The sequence below is a fragment of the Protopterus annectens genome, chromosome 15.part0, assembly GCF_019279795.1.
Source record: "Protopterus annectens isolate FY-2018-M chromosome 15.part0, PAN1.0, whole genome shotgun sequence".
Taxonomy (NCBI): Eukaryota; Metazoa; Chordata; order Ceratodontiformes; family Protopteridae; genus Protopterus; species Protopterus annectens.
In genome coordinates this window covers 441,486,619-441,493,903 of record NC_056749.1, presented here as the reverse complement: position 1 = coordinate 441,493,903, position 7,285 = coordinate 441,486,619, and the positions used below count along the sequence as shown (strand labels likewise).

General features: G+C 37.7%; 2 non-coding genes across 2 annotated transcripts; one reads left to right on the top strand and one right to left on the bottom strand.

Annotated features, from left to right (window-relative positions):
- The first annotated feature begins 2,012 nt into the window (after positions 1-2,012).
- On the top strand, positions 2,013-2,084 carry TRNAP-UGG. Its single transcript has one exon. It is a non-coding gene; the product is annotated as a tRNA-Pro (tRNA).
- Positions 2,085-2,292: 208 nt separating this feature from the next.
- TRNAP-AGG lies at positions 2,293-2,364 on the bottom strand. Its single transcript has one exon. It is a non-coding gene; the product is annotated as a tRNA-Pro (tRNA).
- Between the last annotated feature and the right edge of the window lie 4,921 nt (positions 2,365-7,285).

Genomic DNA, 7,285 nt, shown 5'->3' with positions numbered 1-7,285 from the left:
CTACTCAAAGGCGATCTCTGCCTAATATACAAAGCTATGTCAAACCCAGAGCTGTTGGACATGCTCCACTTAAAAAAATCACAATCCCTCCAAGTTACATGCTCTAGGGACCTAAACCTTGTCACCACTATAAACAGAACATGCTGGAGGGATAGATTCCTGTCCCAGAGACTTCCCATACTCTGGAACAAACTACCTATCTATATCAAACAAAGCTCCTCATTAGCACTCTTCAAAAAAAATCTTGATGATTGGTTGGCAAATAGGAAATTCACCCCAGGGATCACCTCTGTGGCTCTGCTCGACAGGGGCACAGGAAAATAATGTTCTTGGTTTGCAAAAGCCAGGGTGCCTTTTTGGCAAGGCTTGTATAGGCCCTAGGACTGACAGCCTAGTACCTACCTATGAACCTATGAGACATAGGCCAGAGGACAGATTCAGGGACAAATCCAGAAATAATCAGGGTAGTGTTACCACCTGTCCCACTTTGCGAGGGACAGTCCCTCTTTGGGCAGTTGTGTCCTGCAAAAAAAAAAATTGTAAAAATGGCAAATGTCCTGAGATTTTAGGGTAAAATTATTTCCTATATTTTATGTAATCGTTGCATAAAACAGTTATTCTGTATCTGAAACACCTAAATGTTATAAGAAACAGAATAAGCAACTGAAATGCTATAATAATAAGCTTTTATTTAGGCAACAAAATGAAATTCTGTCCTTTTACTAGCCGTGGATATGTTTTGGCCTTCAAAATCTGAAGTTTGTACCAAAAACGTCCCACTTTGGGCATTTTAAAAGGTGACAACCCTAAATCAGGGACACATTTAAAATCAGTACTATTAACTTGAGAAATTGACAGAATAATAGAATGTTAGCGTTACCACCTCTTTGCACAGGATGGGCCTTATTTAGGCAGTTGTTTCGTGGGGGGGGGTAAAAAAATTGCATATATCCTGAGATTTTAGGACATAAATTATTTCCCAAGTTTTCTTTAATAGTTATATGAAACTATTTCGTATCTGAAACATCTGTTATATGAAACAACATAAAAATGCAAATCCTACAGGGATAAGCTTTTATCTTTGGCAGAAAATGGAACACTGCACTTTATGGTTTGTAACGTGTCCTGCAAAACCGCATATTTCTACAAAAAAGCCCCACTTCGAGCATTTGAAAATGTGGCAGCCCAACATAATGTGAATTAATTTATATTTTCTTAAGCAAAATAAGTCTATAACTCAATGTTTGCCATTCTTAATACCCTTATTACGTGCAATTCAACACCTTTTCTCGGATTTCAAAATCAGGAACGTCCTGAAAATTATGGACAAGTGAGAGGTTTGCAGAAGAACAAGGTGAATTTAAAACAAATGTGCATTCTTCCTTAGCACATGCATGCCGACGTCTCTCTGTATTGTCGGGGATTTCTATCTAGGAAACGCCTCGTTTATTAACACGTGAAAAGAATTTAAACGACTTATTGGCAGCAGGCGCTCTAACTTCCTGTAACTTCGTCGTACCTTAAATATGGTAACAGCTGCTATCCTATGACATAGTAAAGCGAAACTTACAATAGTCAGTAGTTTGTGATGTTTTCATTTGGTTTGGGTTTAAATACTCTAGCTACATCTTTTAAACACGGATTTTATTTACCGAAATAAATGGCATAGTAGAACGCTTAGGCATTACCTTCACCTCCGGAAATAAAATTCGAAGCGCTGCAGCTTACTGTCTTGGTATCACAGTAGCTGTTAGGAAAAACTATCTTTAAACAGTATAGTCTATTTTATTGGCCTGCTAACCACCCTGAAAAACGATCGGAAACAATTGAGCAGCAGATCAGCGAGTCGTTGGCCTATACCCTTATATAGAAAAGGGTATATCGGGCTTGGTGGCAGATCTATACATTAACAGTTGCTCTGTAAATGTAACGCTCCTTGGGGAGCGAAAGACAATGGAACTTAAAAGAACTGTATGTAGTAAGTAGAAAAATAGTAAAAAAAATTATAGTATGGCTCGTTGGTCTAGGGGTATGATTCTCGGTTTGGGTCCGAGAGGTCCCGGGTTCAAATCCCGGACGAGCCCTAGTACTTATATTTTTTTACGATAATTTAAACAAAAAATCATGTATTTTAGTATTGCGATTCCTGCATATATATTCCAAGACACATGCGTCACTCCCGTTTTTGCATATTTTTCAAAAACCGTAATACAAAGTATTTTAACTACTAATATGGTGAGGCGTGTTGAAGTGAAATACTAAAAATGATTTTTGAAATGTTTAGGAAAAAATGGGCTCGTCCAGGATTTGAACCCGGGACCTCTCGCACCCTAAGCGAGAATCATACCCCTAGACCAACGAGCCACCGACTTCAAAATGTAGTATTTTTTCCATTGATAAATGTACAGCGTGACTTCTGTTAAATATTTTTAAAGAATGTTTATTTAATGGGTACATTTTACTTAAGACGTGTTATTCCAACAGTAATTATAATATATGCTGTGATTTAGTAACAAATATTAATTTTAAACATCCCAAATGAAATCTCATACCTAAAGGCTTTTTAGTAGTTGTCACATAATACTGACTGGCGTCACCTGGAAAGTTAGGCATTAGTCACTTGAAATATAATGTAAATTGTTTTGCAGCTCGCTTAACTTTCTACGATGAATAATCACGCGATTATGCAATGAAGGGCAAGTGAAAAAGGTGACTCCCACAACTTTGATGAGGATGATCCTGAATGACTGTAAGCCCTACGATGCCTGCAGTCCTTCCACCAAACTACAGGGAACTGGTGATGTTGGAAATGTTGCAGAAAATGATGCCAGTAAAATGCTGACAAAAGCGTCACCCTGATAAACCCAACCGAACAGGTTTCAGCAAGTCTGGTAAAGAAATGCAACAAGCTATAAAAAGAAAATAAAGCGTAGCTCCTTTAAGAGTAAGACATTTTCTTAAATGTCATACAGTTAACTAATAACTGTGCGTGTTAATAATGTCCGCGATTTTATGGTGTATAGACAAGCTTTTTTGTGTTATGTATTTTAGGCTGGTGTTGATGTAGTGCACTAATACAGCGTAACATGACTTCTCTAGTTACTATACACTAGTATTATGTAGGCCAATTTAACGGTAATTCTCCAACAGTATATACGCAAGTTTGTTACACCGCCGTGCAATACTGTGTGTGTGTGTGTGTGTGTGTGTGTGTGTGTGTGTGTGTGTGCGCGCGCGCGCACAATCTGTCTATCGATAGACACACACAAACCACTTGCAGATACCACTACCGAAATGTTAATCTTGTACATAGTGCAGTTTTTAAAATGCCTTATTTACCACTGATTTAAATTCTGGGAGGTGTTCTGCAAACGTACCTCTCAACCTTAGCACTAGAATTTTGGGCGAAGCCGAAAACAGGGAGGGGGTAAAGGTCCTAAATCAAAAACAGATTTTAAATGTTATTCTTATAAACTCAAGAGTCCTAGAATGATATGGTTTGCATTTGCATGCGTTTTCTCAAGGATACTAAGACAGAAACTCAAGGGCATGTGAGCATTAAGTGACCTTAGTCCTCAAAGGGTTGCAAGAAAACCTTACATTTTATGAGGAAGAGACTAAAATATTAGCAAAAAAAAAACAAACGTTCTGCAAAATTCTAGACAGTTGAGATGTATAGTAAAAAGATAAAGTTTTTGGGCTACAGTTTAAGATAATGACTTACACACCACTACTTAGCTTACTCAATATAGTCTACCTAATTACTTCCTATGATAAACAACATGCCACTTTTATATACTGTTCCACTAAACCAATCACTACCACCCCTACAATCAGACACACAAACATTATCGTAACACCACATCTCTATAATTCCTCCAACACAGAACCCTTTTCATTTAGATACACTCGTCCAACACTTTCAACATACTTGCTCCACAAATATGCTAGACTAGTGTTTAAACTAGAACCTTGCTCTATCTCTGCTGATAGCATTCCTTCCTACTTCCTCCAACTAGCAGCCAATACTATTGCCCTTCCTGTATCTATCTTGATTAACTGCTCTATCTCAGTCTCATGTTCCATCCATCTTTAAAGAATTCTATACATTACCTATCCACAAAGGAGGAACTTCCCAAGAAATCTCTAATTTTAGACCTATAGCCATTCTATCACACCACTCAAAGCTACTTGAAAAATGTATACACAAGCAAACTCCCACTCAGCATGGTTTCCGCCCAAAGCACAGTACTAGTACTGCCCTAATCTCCTTTACCAACACTATTTCCTTGGCTCGCAATAACAACAAACTTGTTTCTTGTTTATTTCTAGATCTATCTAAAGCCTTTGACACTGTCTCACATTCTCTTTTTACTAAACTGACTAATCTTAATTTCTCCCCTCCTACTGTCACTTGGTTTTCCAGCTATCTCTCTGATAGATTACAATCAGTGAAATGGCTCTCTGCACTCTCCCGTCCATGTAAAAATGGGAGTTCCCCAAGGATCCATACTGGGTCCATTGCTATTTAATATCTTTGCCAAACTACCCTGCACCTCTTGCTTTCAGTCATCTCTAGTTCAATATGCAGACGGATTCTACTGTGATTACCATCTCAGACTGTCCCTCTGGTCTTATTGCTATTACTCAAGCAGCCTTTACATCAGTAGAAACCTGGCTCATCAACAACCAACTAATCCTAAATCCCCCCAAAAAACAAACTCCTATTATTTCTCCCCAAATCTCTTACTAATCTTAAATCTACTTTTACTATATTATCCCTTAATAACACTCCAAAAGTACATGAACCTAGCTCCAAACTCTTAGGTGTCACTATAGATGATCAACTTAAATTTGACTTGCACATAAACAACTGCATCAGGAAGACCATCAGAAACTAGTTCTCCTTTAAAGAAATAGAAAGTTTCTCACCTGCAAAGCTAAAGTAACCCTATCTTACACCTATCTACTACCCAGTCTACTATATGGTTCTCAAATGCTCACAAACCTTAACGCCTCACTCCTAGCAAAACTTAACTCAGCCTATAATAAAGTAGCCAGATTCTCTGCCCAACATACTTATAAAACTCATCACTGTGTTTCACTTAACCACTTAAACTGGCTGAAACTACCTAACCTGTTTCTGCTCTCTCACTTTCAGATTTTACACTCTACAATATATCAACCTCTCTACTGCCCTCACCTATCCTCCCTCATATCCAACTATTCTCCAACTAAATCACTTGCAGCTCTGACCAAGACTTTGTACTTCTCTATAAACCTAGGACAAAAATTGGAAGCAACCTATATAGTTACCATCCTACCATAGCATGGAATAAGCTTTCACTTCAAATTAGATTACTAAATCAACCACAACAATTCAAAGCAGCCGCCAAAGAACACCTAAAAACACTCTGGTCCTGCCACTGTACTCATCCACCATGAAGTGTTGTCTAACCACTTCTCCTAACTTTGTACTATTACTCTCTTACTATCTCAACACTTCTATTCCTCCTGGACTGTCTACCTGTACTTTGGCAAACCCTGACTCCTATATACTCCAGGATAATCTCTCTCCCTTACAGATGTCCTTTATAATCTTGATCTGACAGCATCATGTATCTGCACTGAAGAAATACTTAGACTGTTAGAATGTCTTTTTCCCACATTGACTGCATTACTAATTGACTTGTAAATATTCGATAATTGTACAAATGTTGTAAATACCAGCTAAAACATCGCTGTAATACCTTTTTTGATTTTGCCTCTGTGTTTGTTTTACTGTACAGTCTAATGAATGTATTACTGTAGTTTATAATATATTTCTGGAGCTTTTCTCCCTGGGCCTCCACTGAAAAAAGGCTAATTGCAGGTTATTAGGACTACTCCTGGTCAACAAATGTAAAATAAAAATAAATAATAAATAAATAAACTCACATCTATTTCTCTTTAAGTTAATTTAAACTAAGTGGAGATAAACATCCAAATTTAGGCCCAATACCACACCAACAAACATCCCAGCCACCAGAAAATACTTTCTACCAGAACATTTATTTATTTATTGCCATCTGTTAACCGGGTTAGTCCAGCTGAACGAATAACCCGTTTTCAGTGAAGACCTGAGGAGAAAAGCTCCAATTACAATTACAATCATTCCAAAAAGGAAAATTACATCACAAAACAAATTTATACAACAAAAGATGCTAACACAATTAAACTGTTTTGTACAAGTTTTTATATAAATGTATTTATGTATAGTATCAACATGACGGTGTGGAAGCAAGGAGAAAAAAGGAACTATTTACTCATAGAGGGAGTTGGAAATTTTTTCCAAGGAAGAGGGGCAAGAAGAGAAGAAAGAGAAAAGGTGGTGAGTATAAGGAAGTGGTATTAGGAAGAAGGTAAGTAGGATCAGGTTGGAGCTAGACAGGGATAGAACCAGGTGTTCTGTAGGTAGTGCTTGAGTGCTACTTTGAATTGGGACTTATGGGGGATACTTCTTATATTGTGAGGAAGGGAGTTCCAGGAATGAGCAACTGAGTATTTATATAATGACTTGCCAATGTTTTTTGATAGTTTGTATATGTCCAGAAGATGTTTGTCTGATGAACGGAGTTGACATTGGGGGTTATATAGTGATACAATATTAGAGATAGAGGAGCAGGATGTGGGGTTGTAAAGAGTTGAGTGTATTATATGCAGTTGTGGAAGGAGAAGTTGTTCTGGGGATTCAGGCCATTGCAAAGATTTAAGGGCAAGGCAGTGATGGGATTTATAGGAGAGGTTAGTGGCAAATTTAGCTATTTTATTATAGGTTTGTTCTAGTTTGCTGAGAAGAGAAGACTGTAGGTTAGTGAGGACTGGGGCTGCATACAGAAGACTGGGTAAGAGGAGAGATAAGGCTAGGGGGGGGTTCAGAGGAGTTATAAATAAATTTTTGATTTTGGTGCAGCAGACCAAGTTTTGGAGGTTTTTTTATGCATAGATTGATATGTATGTCGAATTTTAGTTCATCATCGATAGTAACACCAAGTAATTTGGTTTGTGGTTCTGGTCTGATAATGGTGTTATTGAGGGAAGTAATGAAGAAAGAGGATTTATGTTGTGCAAGGTTTTTTGGTAGGACTAGCAAACGTTTAGTTTTTTTTGGAGGTCTAATATTAATTGTCTGTCAGTGAGCCAGCTCTCAATGGAAGTGAAAGTGTCTTGAGTGCAAGAAAGGAGTTCAGGGATGGTGTGGGCCGTGGTTATAATAGTGGAGACATCAGCATATTGTAAAAAGGTT